The 13,186-nt window shown below is 34.4% G+C and overlaps 1 pseudogene; it reads right to left on the reverse strand.

Moving 5' to 3' along the window:
- Nucleotides 1–209: 209 nt before the first annotated feature.
- LOC115953849 lies at nt 210–2,418 on the reverse strand (annotated as a pseudogene).
- Between the last annotated feature and the right edge of the window lie 10,768 nt (nt 2,419–13,186).

Consider the following 13,186-nt stretch of genomic DNA (forward strand, 5'->3'; position numbering starts at 1 on the left):
TCCACTTGAGCTAAGATTCGGGAATATATACAATGCATGATGGACAATTCTTGTCATACAAATGCCAATATGTCTCTGAACTTGTGCTCAAAATTGACAATAGAAAACTAATTCAAACGAGCAATAATGTCTTTATTTTTTCAACAACAAAAAAAGTGAAGAACAATAAAAATGGACACTAAAACAGCATATTCTAGTGCCTCAATTACTCAGTTGGCTTTCCTGCAATTTTTCCTTATTTGGCCGCTTGTGCCTGTGAGTGGACTCAGTCTTCCCATCTTCACCATTGCGTTGGCAAAGTCTGTTATGAGGGCTCCCACGTTGTTGCTATAATTGGTAACTATGGAATCAGTGGAACCTCCGCTAAAGAGTTGCTGATCCGAGTGCAAGAGACCCTTTTTGTTTATCAAATTCGTGTAGTAAGCATTGTCAAAGGTTGTTGGGGTAGTTACATCTAGAGGAGCAAGATTGGAGTCACCGCCAGTGCTTGGACAGTTTGACTTCAACGAAGTTGCGTATGAGGAATCTATGTTGGTTTCATTGTAAATCCTGGTTCGAAAGTTTCCGCAAGTTGCTTGGCCAATTGTGTGAGATCCTGAACAAATTATAGTGGGTGTCATTTCATACAAGGCTTCTTTTAAGTGACGATATAATTTGAAATCTATAGCATCCGTTATTATTTGATTACCATCAGCTCAAGAAATCAATTGGTTTCTTATTTTATATTTTTAGGATTTGACCATAGATTCCTTAATTGATGACAAGATAAAAATTTTATGTTCCACACTTAACTTTGATCTTTATCAGTTACACTTTGTCACATGTCTAATTTTTTTTTTCTTCCATATAAAGCGTGAAAAGTTGAATGCTTAAGATTTGACTAATCGAGTTAACTGGAACCTATTATATGAGATTTTAAACACCACTAGTGGGATATAATTAGAGTTACTAAGAATTTAACCTACCTGACAAAGCCACCATTTCATTGGCAGTGAAACCTTTGTTTGAGAAGGCGTTGATAAGGCCACTAAGATCTAAGGTTGGACTAGGGATGTTGGAATTAGCGGCAGCAGAACTTGCAGTGGTGGAGTCTCTTCTGCCCAAATCAACAGGCCAACTCCAAATAGGTGCACTTAGCTGAATTAAAACCAACAATATGATGCAAATGACATCAAAAGAATAAGGTTTTAATAATGAAGTTTATTTGATTTATGTACAATTTTTTTAAAACTTGGCATTTTTTTAATGTAACATTGTACTTTATCCGGTTTAATTTTTAAAACCAAAAAAACTCATGTAAATAAACTTGTGGTTAAAATTAATAAGTAATATAAAAGTTTGAGCTCTTTCTTACAACAACAACTGAATCTCTTGCAACAACGGCTAAAATATCAGCACAAGACACAACACCGGGGCACAAATTCTCCAACTGAGATTTGATAGTGTCTATCACTTCAAAACCCCTTAGAGAAGCATTTGGAGTAGCATTTTTCTCTCCTTGGCTAGTTGTTGTATCATCCAATAGTACGGATGCATCACATCCCTGTTACAAAATGTTATTCAAAATGAAAGTTCAACAATCCATTAACACAATATAGTTTTGTTTCTTATATAATCAACTAGAGACACTCTCCAATTTGCATGGAATTTATACTTTACGTTCTCATGAAACTATATTATGGGCCTGTAAATTACTTTAGCACGGGTTCAAAACTTCAAATGACCTTATAACTTTTTGCTGGGTAAGCTATGCCAATCCATTTCAATCATCAATCTATGTACACAAGATTCACTTTGTACTTGAACGTTGTACCTCAGTATCCTCACAAACAGGTAATTGTACTCATATTGCCAAATTCCTGATTTGGATGGTTAGAATACTCTATAATCTATATATTACTATGATATAACTTTTACATGAATTAATATATAAATAAATTTAGTGATACAAAATTTTCTTAAAATTTTTTTAATGATTTACTGTGATTGGTGTATAATAAAAGTGATCTTCATGATAAATCATGAAAGTAATATTGCCCTATTCATAACAAGTCACAAGCGAAAAAGTTGTCAAATATATTGTATTCCTAATTAATGCTACTTTTAGAATCACACACCCACTATACACACACAAAACATGCAAACATTTGTAGATTGATATTGCAGAAAGAAGAAGTTAGAGATGACTTGCATTAACAAAGCAGTCATGAAAGTGAAGGCGGAGCAGGGATGCTCCCATACGGGCCTCACTTGACACTGCAGACTCTACAGCCGATTTAATGGTGGAAAGGGCATTAGGGCATGAGGTTGCATAGAAATCAGAGGACAACTGAGCAGAGACCATCCCACAAGAAGTGGGAATAACAGGCAGAACTTAATCGTAGTGAGAATTGATGGGATAGAGTAATAGGGAGCCATGATAATGATATGATATAAAGAAGCAGATAAAGAATAAGGCTTTCTCGCTCGTTTTGTGGTTAATGCAGTAGAGTTCTCATGTATTTATACAAGATCTCTGCTTCATGGTAATGGCATACATTTTTCACGTGCATCGAGTCAACCTTAGGTACAAAAAAAAAAAAAAAGAAAAAGAAAGAAAGAGCGTGTAGAGTTGGAACATAATCTTTTCCATTTCACTTGAAATAGAGAAAATTTATTTCAAATTTAAAATTTTATTTCCTAAATCTAATGGTGTACAGAGTATCATATTATTTAAATTTTAAATGATGTGACATTAAATGTACCTTTAGGTTTGTGATATTTAATCAAGACCATAAAATTAATCTACTTCAAATAAAAATGATCCTAATATGTAAGAAAAAGTCATTTTTTTGTTTAATCAAATGTGCATGTAAAGCGGCTATATTATTTACTAAACAATTGACTAGTGATTTCAACTCTCTCTCTCTAAAAATTGACACCAATTCACGTAATGAAAACTACAGTACATTGATGTTAATGAGTTTTTTATTTTTTGGATGTATATGGCTAGTCAAGGATGCGCTAGCTGTCAATATTACTCAGTTACGAACTTAATTATTACAAAATTTATACAAACTTATAAGCTAAATATTTTGTAGACTAATATAGAGTTAGGCTTGGGTTCAATATACTAGACCTATTGAGATAATGACATAAAATACTATCATAATGGGTCCAATGTACAATGGAACTGGACAAGCTTTGCCCACTTATATATACTTAGTTAACTGATTGGTGTTTTAATCTGATGATAATGAGCTATCATTAGGAGCGGACGTCATAGGTTGAAACTCTCTCAAAAAAAAAAAAAAAAATATATATATATATATATATATATATACTTAATTAACTTCTTTATCTTCCCTTCTTTTTCTTCTTCTATTTTTTTTTTTAAAGAAGAAAAAAAAATCTAGGATTCATCTAACCCATTATGAATGAATTAATTTGGATGACTAGCTAGTATTAAGGATGACTAGAATAAGGCTTTCTCGCTTGTTTTGTGGTTAATGCAGTAGAGTTCTCGTGTATTTATAGTTTTATACAAGAGCAGATCTCCCTGCATGGCATTTTTCAGGCGCACCGAGTCAAACCTTTGGAATGAAAAATAAATTTTTTATTTTTAAATGCAATAAATATGTGTATAATTTATACTATAAACATTTTTATTGCATTTTTTAAGTAAGTGGAGCCAAGTGAATACAACCCTCTCCATTTCATTTGAAATGGATAATATCCTTTCCCATTTAAGATTTTATTTTTTATTTTATTTTTTTATTTCTTGAATCTAATAATGTATAAAGCATTATTTTATATAAAATTTTAAATAATCTAATATTCGATATACATTTAGATTTATAACATATAATTCGGAATATGAATTGGATCCATTTCAAAATGAAATTCAATTAGGATAGTAGATTAAGATCTTCTTGTTTATTTAAGCTCACGTGTGTGTGTAAAGCTATCGTTATTTAATTACTGGACAATAATTGAATGGTCATTTTCATTGGAGTTTTTTCCAAAAGATTTAAAATATCCAATAGTAATTTAGTCAAACTTTAGACCAACGAAAAGTGATTGTTTACACAAAAGTTGTGTTCAATAGGGGAAAAAGTCAAAAAAAAAAAAAAAAAAAAAAAAAACCTTCAAATTTGATACCCATAATAAAAATTAAAAAAAAAAAATACTTGTTTATGAATGTATAATTACTCTCTAAAAATAATTAAAATTAAAAGTGTGTTTGGATATCGCTTATTACTGAAAACTGAAAATACTGTAACAAAATAATTAAAAAAAAAATAGCACACCACTTTTTTTTTTTTTTGGTAATTTAATAACTGACTGAATTATAAAACTCTTTTTGGAAATAGACTAATTCACACCACCCTTATAACTTTTACACATTTTCCAAAAAGAGTTTTATAATTCACACCACTCTTATAACTCTTTTTGTGCTATTTTTTGCCGTTGAACCTCTCTCTCATCTTCTCCATTTTTGTCTTGGTTTTCTCAGCAAGCTCAGACCGGCGAGCTCTTGTGAGGTGGAATCTACGGCAGCCACGTGCAGCAGCCGCCGGTCTCACCGGACCAACTGGACAGCCCCTCTCTCTCTCGCTCCTCAAACCGGCATCTCAACTTGAGGTTCTGACCGGCAAGAGCTTGTGTGTGTTTGAGAAGTGAAGAAATAATGCCGTTATGGTTAACAGCTCCACGCCTAACGCACATGACCCCAAGCTGTTTTCATTAAAAAAAAAAAAAAAAAAGACCCCAAGCTGTCGTGTCTCCTTCTGTTAGTGACAGCTGCCCCTGTACGAAGGATTTCCTCCAAACTGGTTTGGAGGAAATCTGTGTCCATAAAAGTATTACGCCTTAATTTTTTTTTTTCCCCCAAAAACGCACACATTCACACAAAATTAATGTAAAATAAACTAATTGAAGGATATAGTGTTATTTTATTAGTCCACCGCCAAAAATTAATTAAAAAAAAAATAGCACACCACTTTTTTATTTTTTTTTTTTGGTAATTTAATAACTGACTGAATTATAAAACTCTTTTTGGAAATAGACTAATTCACACCACTCTTATAACTTTTACACATTTTCTTATTATTTTTGTCCTTCTCTTAAAAAAAATTGGCTCTTGTCCATTTTTAGTTAATACGTCTCGTGAGGAATATATGGTTCTTTTTTTATTTACTTATTTATTTTATTTGAACACTTGGACTAATGTGAAACGAAGAGAACGGCCGGAGTGAGATTTTCCACGGCCACCTGTTCGGCCGTACCCCACACGCTTTGCTTTTATAGTGGTAGACTTGTTTGCTAGCGTTTCAAAGTTTTCTTTTTCTACGTTGTAAAATGATTCAAATACGTGTTGCGCAGTGTGCAATATAAGTATTCCATGCACATGGAAAGGAGTTAGACGTGTTCAAGTCAAAATAGATTATATATATGGAGTTTATCTATAAATGAATCAAATTATTTTAACACTCTTCCCAAAAAAAAAAACAAAAAAACAAAAACAAAACAAAATCTTGTTTTGACAAGACACGTTTTACCCATATAATCAAATAATAACCAAACCTTATCATGAAGCCTATTGCCCTATCATGTTTTACCAAAAACAAAATAGCCATGCAGTTCATTAATATCTTGATGTTTAGAGATGAGCTTGTGTCTGTAATATTATTTATCTTACTTTGTATGCGTAGGCAGACCCATATTTCAAAAAACATATAATTATGTAATTAGAGTTAAGAGTTTGGGTCTTAAAAGTTATATTTGGCCTCTTAAGAATTTAATTAGGCCATAGGGACGTCTCAAAATTAGCCGAAAGGCGTGGTCCAGGAGAAGAAGATGCTAGCATTAGTGCACTACTTGAGAATGTGGAGGCAATTTGTGGTCAGGACGGATAATGTGACAATGAGTGAAGGAGTAAGGAAAAAAAAAAAAAAAGCCTAGTTGCACTTGCAAAACACACACGTACGACCAAATCCAAATAGCAAAATAATGCATCACCTTCAAATCAAAATAGACATCTGGTATGATACCCAATCATTTACACTAAAATAAATAAAGAAATGAATTTTTTGTAGTTAACGTTTTCTAAGTTCAAGTGGTGATTCCATATGAAGGGGTCAACAATCTTCAAGTGTTGCCATGCCGTCCACAACACTTGCCATGCCGTCCACAAACTACTAATTCCTCTAAGCCCTTAATCATGCTGTCCATAGACTACTAATTCCTCTGGTATGCTACCCAATCATTTACACTAAAATAAATAAAGAAATGAATTTTTTGTAGTTAACGTTTTCTAAGTTCAAGTGGTGATTCCAGATGAAGGTGTCAACAATCTTCAAGTGTTGCCATGCAGCCCACAACACTTGCCATGCCATCCACAAACTACTAATTCCTCTAAGCCCTTAATCATGATGTTGGGCTTTGTGGAGCCTAGTTTTGTTTGATCCGATTCAACGACCCGACCCAACCCGACCCGAATAATATTGTGTGGTTTTTAATAGGAGATTTACTGAGCCTTAGTCCATGGAGCACTCATGAACAAGCCTCCTAGGGGTCTGGGGACAACGCCCTTGGGAAAATTTTTTTGGCCCGTTTAGCCCATTGTAGAACCGACTTTGGTGATTAGGGTTTTATAGGATTGTTGCCATGTTTTTGTGGTGAAAAAAAAAAAAAATGAAGCCACACCTTGTATTTCTTTTTCCCTGATAATAGTGAAATCTCTGTAACCCCGTGGACGTAGGCAAATTGCCAAATCATGTAAATATTGTTTTGTGCATTTGATTGCTTTCTTAGGCGTGTGGTTTTCTCTAATTTTTTTTTTTCTCACAGGTTGGGATTTCGGTTAAATTCTCTACACATGCTGTCCATAGACTACTAATTCCTCTAGGTCCTTAACGCACCAAGGGCAGCGGATTAAAAAAAAAAGGTTTCTCTCAAACTAGGGAGAGAAATCCTTCAAACTTTTCCTATATATTTTTATTGGGTGTGAATTTTGAAAAGCTAATCATTGGATTGCATGCTTTTATTATATCTTTCATGCTTGCACAAATTTCTAAAAAATCAAAAATAATTGCTATGACATTAATCAAATGTTTAAATTTCAAGTTTTTATGGTCTAAAATTATGCACAAAAAAAAAAGTTTATTGATCAAATGATAAATAACATCCAATTTAAAAGAAATTTGACAAACATATTAAGAGCATAAAAAACATGCAATCTAATGGTTAGATTTTCATAATCAACATCCAATAAAAAGATATATGATGAGTTTGAAGGGTTTGAAGAGTTTCTTTGCAGTCTAGTTTAGAGAGAAACATTATTCTAAAAAATGCTTGAATTTTAGGATTGAAAAATGTATATATAATTTCATTTACAATTTCCCTCAATTGATTCACTAATTTCAATTATAAGAATAATTTTTTCAAAATGTAAGTGGATTTTAACTGTATGATTGGGTATTGATATAGCTAAGAGAACATGGAACAATTTTTTTTTTTTTTTTTGGGTAGTTATAACATAATATTGAGTATTAATAGATTCTTGCTATAACTATGTCTATTGTTTTTTTTTTCTATTTGTTTTTGTTTTTGTTGTTTTTTTAGATTACTCCAGAAGTTTCATGGAGTGACACTCACTCTCCTAATGTTTCAAAAAATGACACGTTCTCTTGAAGTTCTAATAAATGCAATAGACAAGTATATACTCTTTCACACGATTACTTCCCTAATAGAATATTTCATTTAAAAAAAATAAAAAATAAAAAATAAGATATCTACTCATTTATACAAACTTAAAAGGAAGAGTTTCATTTGTCCACACAAACCTCAAAAGGGCGGTTGGGGTTGGGTTTGGGAGGGAGTGTTGTTTTGTGCTCTTCGTATCTTTTTGCTTGAAAATATGGAACCTAAGGAAAGTATATCTCGTCAGTAATTCTCCAGCAAAAACTCTTTCTTAAACTATTTCCCCGTCTTTTCCCAAGTAACAGTTTGGCTTTCACCTTCATGAGTTCGTTGTTCTTTAGATTCTTCCACCACGAAGAAGAATATTCTTCAACTTCATGGCAACAAGTTTTACCATGTGATGATCTGATACATCCTGGATTGAGATCAAGTGCCCGTTTGTTTGCACTTTCGTCTAGCAAAAAGCACCTTTTGAAACCAAAAAAATAATATAAGCGTTTGGTGAAGTTTCAAAATGCAGCTTTTGAATTTTGAAGGGGAATGCACTGTAAGGTTGAATTTAATCAACCATTTTGTTGGCTTTATTCCGTGTCAATTTGCTTGTAATTCAGCACTTAGAAACCATGTATTTAGGTGGGAAATATGTAAGGGAAGTATGTGAGAGAATGTGAAGAAATGTTCAAGACTGTGCATTGAAGTAGGGACTTGCGACTGAATCTCACAGGTGGCTTGCGACTGGCAAGCCGCCAGAGGATGCACACGAGTGAAGCATGCAGAGAAGCTAAATCGTCATGCCAGCTGTAGCACTATAGGACAAAAAGTCCAGACTGGTCATTCAGTTAGCTTGCAACTTGAACTCGCGACTCAGTCAAGTCGCCACCTAACTCTGTTTTGAAAAACTGACTCTTCGCATTCCATTCTCACACAAGTATAAATACCCCTTATACCCACGAAATGTAGAGAGCTTCCAGAGAGAATTTTGAGAGAGAAACCCTAGAGAAAAATAAGATTGACTCATCCATAATCTTCATCCTTTGATTCTCCAAATTCCTCTACTCTCTCACCTTCTCCATTGTTAAATCCTTAAGAGGTACATTAGCCAAAACCTTTTCTCACAATACCCATATCTGTGAGAAGGCTATTTGGTGCTTAAGAAGCAGTTAGGAAGAGACCAATTGATATTGGTTGATGCTATGGGTTATAGCGGAATCCGATAAGCTAAAGAAGATAAAGGTTCGACGTAACTTCGTTGGAGCAAGAAGCTTGGAGGGCTTAGATACACTGGGTAGATTAGGCTTGGAGGGTCTTCTGCTATTCATATATCCCAACTTCATTCTTTAGTGGATTATTAACCACTTGAAAGACGACGGAGAGATTTTACGCCGAGGGCTTCGGTTTCCTCTTCGATAACACATCGCTATGTTGTCCTTGTGTTTGCATCTCTCTTCCCTTAATCTTTGTCATTTAATTTCTGCAGTGGATGTGATTTTATTTGCTTTAGATTGTTTATCAATTCTGTTCTAAGCTTGTGTTCATATTTCGCACATGCATTTTTTGATAATAAGCTTGAATTGGTAAATTGTAATTTAGGGGCCTAAACATTCAAAGTGTTTTATACACTATTTGAACATTCAATTGGTATCAGAGCGGGTACACTTATTGTGATTTAAATACCTAAGTGTGATCCTTGACCCCTTGTGTTATTTGCCATGGATAGTGCTTTGTATACTTCTATGCATATTTTGGATGTTGATCAATGGAATATGCCACGTGTTTATGAAAATGCCTCAGTCAACTGTCAAAGTCAATAGTTCGATCAACAGTCAGCGGAGATGACGTGGTGCTAACATCAGCAGATGACTGCATGCTGACGTAAGCTAGGGCTGACATGGCACTGATGACGGCACTTGTGGCGAGTGAGCCTTGACACAGAAACTTTGGGCAACGCGTGAGGGCGCTTGCGGTCTCCGATGGCTGCGAGGTTTCCACCAACTTGTAGATCAGCGCAAGACGATCTCAGTGATACATGCAGAAACACAACTGGAGCAATATTCATAGCAGTGATGACATGTGTAGTCGTCTACACAGTGTGAGACTTCTCAACGACAACGACTGTAGGTCTAGAACCCAAAGACAATGGCTAGAAGACGTTAGAGGTTCAACGGCAAGAGGCTATGGCGATTGTTGTGACGGCGGAAGTGATGTTGAGAATGTAGTAACACCAATAAAGACAAGACTTCTAAGAAAAGGTTAGAGCAGTGGCTCTGACACCATGTTAGAAATACTGAAATCTGTAGTATTGTATTTCGTAATGAAAGAATATATATGAGTGTCTTTATATATGAGGCATATGTGTGTGGTACAAGTAAATATGTGTACAATACAAGTAAAAGTGTTGTACAAGAATGTGTACTATTCAAGTAATCTAGCAATTCAGCCTAAAGCCCACAACATTATACACGTTAACATCAATAATGAAGTCAAACAAGCTTTGGCTTGTTGTTGCCACAACTTATTTTCATTTTAATTATGAAGCATATTTGATTTATGTACAATTTTTTTTAAACTTGGCATTTTTTTAATGTAACATTGTACTTTATCCGGTTAATTTTTTAAAACCAAATAAACTCATGGAAATAAACTTGTGATTAAAATTAATAAGTAATATAAAAGTTTGAGCTCTTTCTTACAGCAACAATTGAATCTCTTACAACAATGGCTAAAATATCAGCACAAGACACAACACCAAGGCACAAATTCTCCAACTGAGATTTGATAGTGTCTATCACTTCAAAACCCCATAGAGAAGCATTCGGAGCAACATTTTTCTCTCCTTGGCCAGTTGTTGTATCATCCAATAGTACGGATGCATCACATCCCTGTTACAAAATGTTATTCAAAATGAAAGTTCAATGATCCATTAACACAATATAGTTTAGTTTCTTATATAATCAACTAGAGACACTCTCCAATTTGCATGGAATTTATACTTTACGTTCTCATGAAACTATATTATGGGCCTGTAAATGACTTTAGCATGGGTTCAAATGACCTTATAACTTATTGTTGGGTAAGCTATGCCAATCCACTTCAATCAACAATCTATGTACACAAGATTCACTTTGTACTTGAACGGTTGTACCTCAGTATCCTCACAAACAGGTAATTATACTCATATTGCCAAATCCCTGATTTGGATGGTTAGAATACTCTATAATCTATATATTACTATGATGTAACTTCTACATGAATTAATATGTAAATAAATTTAGTGATACAAAATTTTCTTAAATTTTTTTTAATGATTTATTGTGATTGGTGTATGATAAAAGTGATCTCCATGATAAATCATGAAAGTAATATTGCCCTATTCATAACAAGTCACAAGCAAAAAAGTTGACAAATATATTATATTCCTAATACTACTTTTAGAAGCACACACCCACTATACACACACAAAACATGCAAACATTTGTAGATTGATATTGCAGAAAGAAGAAGAAGAAAGTTAGAGATGACTTGCATTAACAAAGCAGTCATGAAAGTGAAGGCGGAGCAAGGATGCTCCCATACGTGCCTCACTTGACACTACAGACTCTATAGCCGATTTAATGGTGGAAGGGCATTAGCGCATGATCTGAACAAAACCCTCAAAATAGCTAAAACCATACAAGAACAAGACAACCGCACACCCACAACCTCAAATCGGCAGCACTTCTTCTCATCCAATCCAACTCATCGGCGCCGCTCTCTAATTTCGTCTCTTCCAATCCATCCTCAAATCGGCGGCGCACTTATATCCAATCCAACTTGGCGGTGCTTCAACTCTTCCTGTACAACTCGGCGGCGCTTCTTTTCTACCATTCTAAATCGGCGGAACCACCCACAATCTTCAGGTTCTCTCTTTACATATGATTAACGCTGATATGGGTTTATATTATTTCTCTAAACTTTGTGGGTTTGTGCTATTATTGTTTTGTTTGAGTTTCGGTTCTTATATATTTGACAAATTAATCTTTACACCGAAGGGCTTGACAGTCCACCATTGCCTGGATCACTATTGCCATGTGAAACGAAATTGTAATAAGGTTGCCAATGCTTTGGCAAAGAAATCTTGGGTTGGGCTAGAACTTCAGGTTTGGGTTGAAGACTTACCTGGGGACATTATCCCCCTTGCTCTGTTTGATGTTCATAGTTTTCTTATGTTTTAATAAAAGCATCGGTCTGTCTCACAGACTGGTTTCTCAAAAAAAAAAAACAAAAAAAACAAAAAAACAAATAATCTTTACACTTTTGAGTTTGGGATGCGAGATATGAAACTTGAGTGAGACGTGGGAACCCTTATCCATAAGTTGGGATAAGATTAGATTTGGTTGGGAGTGTGGGGAGGACACGATACTATGAACCTATGGAATTAGGAGATTATTATTTTTGTTTCAACCACCTTGGCAGTAAGAACACCAATTTTAGTGTTGGTTTGTGCTATATTTTAGAGTTGGTTTCCAATTTTAGAGTTGGTTTCTCTAAAATTTAGATTTTGAAAGAAGCCTGGTGAGTTTGGTTAGAGTTTCAGGAGTAAATATTTTATTTGGGTGAAGTTCACCATAAATTGGAGTTGTAATAAAAACAACCTTCCTAATTAGATCATCTCATGTATCAAAATTGTGTCCCTCTTTTAGCATTAGTTTCTACTTTCTACTTTCTAGCAGTGTGGCTTTGCATAGAGCCAGTTGGTGCCAAAGGCAAGGATTCAATTGAGAATTAGTCGGTAACAATGCGATCTCTCAACTTGAGTAACAAATAGTTGGTCCCCTAGCTCCCAAAGCATTTGTACATTACCGCAGAAGTTGTAGAGCAGCACTGCACCTAGAGAAAGAGAATGTAGCAAGAGACAAAAACCAAAACCCACTTGTTTGTTTGACAAAGATATAGCTACTCTGACACCTTTACCTGAACAACAATTACAAAGTACAAGGTAAGGTCATCTCCAATTCTGAATAGCAACAACAGACGCTGCACAGATAGTTTCAGGTTCAGCCCAGTGATTACTTTCAAATTAGGATTAGCTAACTATTTTTCTTTTTTCTTTTTTAGTCCAGTTGCTGTGAAAAATCAGGTTAACATTATTTCTCGTTGAGAGTTTATTTTAGCTTTGGTTTTTCCTAGGTGAGGTGAGGTACTTTGAATCAAGATGATACCGAATAAACGACTAACCATCATGATTGGAAATATTACTTTGTGAATTTAGGTCAATGTCATTTTAAGGTGTGGTCTCACTTATAAAAAGGATGAGTGCATAATTACCACCAAAAAAGAAACTACCCTATAATAAGCACATTTATCAATGCTTTCACTTGCTAGATTAGATTGGGAATTGGACTGCTATGGTTGAGGATGTCTCATAGTGATATATATTTTGAATAAAATTGCATTGTTTATGATTTTCCATTCATGATAAATATTTATAGAGGTTAACCTGCTTCCTTTTTCTGTTTTTGAATCA

The sequence above is a fragment of the Quercus lobata genome, chromosome 7 (genome assembly GCF_001633185.2).
Source record: "Quercus lobata isolate SW786 chromosome 7, ValleyOak3.0 Primary Assembly, whole genome shotgun sequence".
NCBI classification, from domain to species: Eukaryota; Viridiplantae; Streptophyta; class Magnoliopsida; order Fagales; family Fagaceae; genus Quercus; species Quercus lobata.